Raw genomic sequence first — 927 nt, forward strand, 5'->3', positions numbered from 1 at the left:
TCCTTCTGTGTGTGGGATTTACTCAGATTGTCAATCTGCTTTCAGCGCAGATTACAGTATCAATTTTACCCGAAAGAGCGCGAGAGTAAACTTTTTGAGTTTCTGTAGTATAGTGGTCATGACGTTAGCCTAACACGCAAAAGGTCCTCGGTTCGCAGCTGAGCAGAAACAGAGTTTTATTTTTGAGGGAACGCATAAACTCTTTGCAGCGTTCCAGGAGAATTCCTGCTGCTGTCTCCAGATAAAGTTTCCGTAGTGTAGTGGTTATCACATTCGCCTCACACGCGAAAGGGCCCCAGTTCGAAATTGGGCGGAAACAAGGGTGACTTTTTCCAAGGTTGCTTAAGTTCTTGGTCTGTCGCATTCTCACTCAACTCTACAAAAGGCTTCACCTGCCTAGAGGTGTTAAAGCAAAATAGGTTTTCCGACAGGTTTCTGTAGTGTAGTGGTCATCACATTCGCCTAACATGGCCGGGCCAGCTGTGTATACCTGTAAAACTATGACTAGCCAATAGGAACGAAGGAAATCCCAGGGAGGCGGGCCGAATAAACAACACACAGTTAGAGGTTTGAATCCCGCCTCGGCCACAAATACCATTAAAATAATTTTTAATTGTTTTTCATCAAAAAAACTTTTAGAACGATTAACATATAATGAATGAACTTTGTGCACAAAGATAAAATAAAATGTGTAATAATGGTTCTTGTGTAGGATGTACAAAATCTGCAATGATCTTAATAACATTTACATTATAATAGGGTATAGTTAGTCTGTATGTAACAGAATAAGCCTCCAAATCTGATGTGGAAAGTAACCTGCTGTAGATAAGACTGTGGATCCCGTGGCTGCAGATGATCCTGAAAATTAAGCAAATTAAGCCAAACAGTTTTGCTCCAGTATGTGCAATTTTATGCGTCATAAACATG

General features: G+C 40.7%; 1 non-coding gene across 1 annotated transcript; it reads left to right on the forward strand.

Moving 5' to 3' along the window:
- Positions 1-246: 246 nt before the first annotated feature.
- On the forward strand, positions 247-319 carry trnav-cac (transfer RNA valine (anticodon CAC)). The gene has a single exon. It is a non-coding gene; the product is annotated as a tRNA-Val (tRNA).
- The last annotated feature ends 608 nt before the right edge of the window (positions 320-927 follow it).

Source organism: Sinocyclocheilus rhinocerous, unplaced genomic scaffold (genome assembly GCF_001515625.1).
Source record: "Sinocyclocheilus rhinocerous isolate Xijiao unplaced genomic scaffold, SAMN03320098_v1.1 scaffold35594, whole genome shotgun sequence".
Taxonomy (NCBI): Eukaryota; Metazoa; Chordata; class Actinopteri; order Cypriniformes; family Cyprinidae; genus Sinocyclocheilus; species Sinocyclocheilus rhinocerous.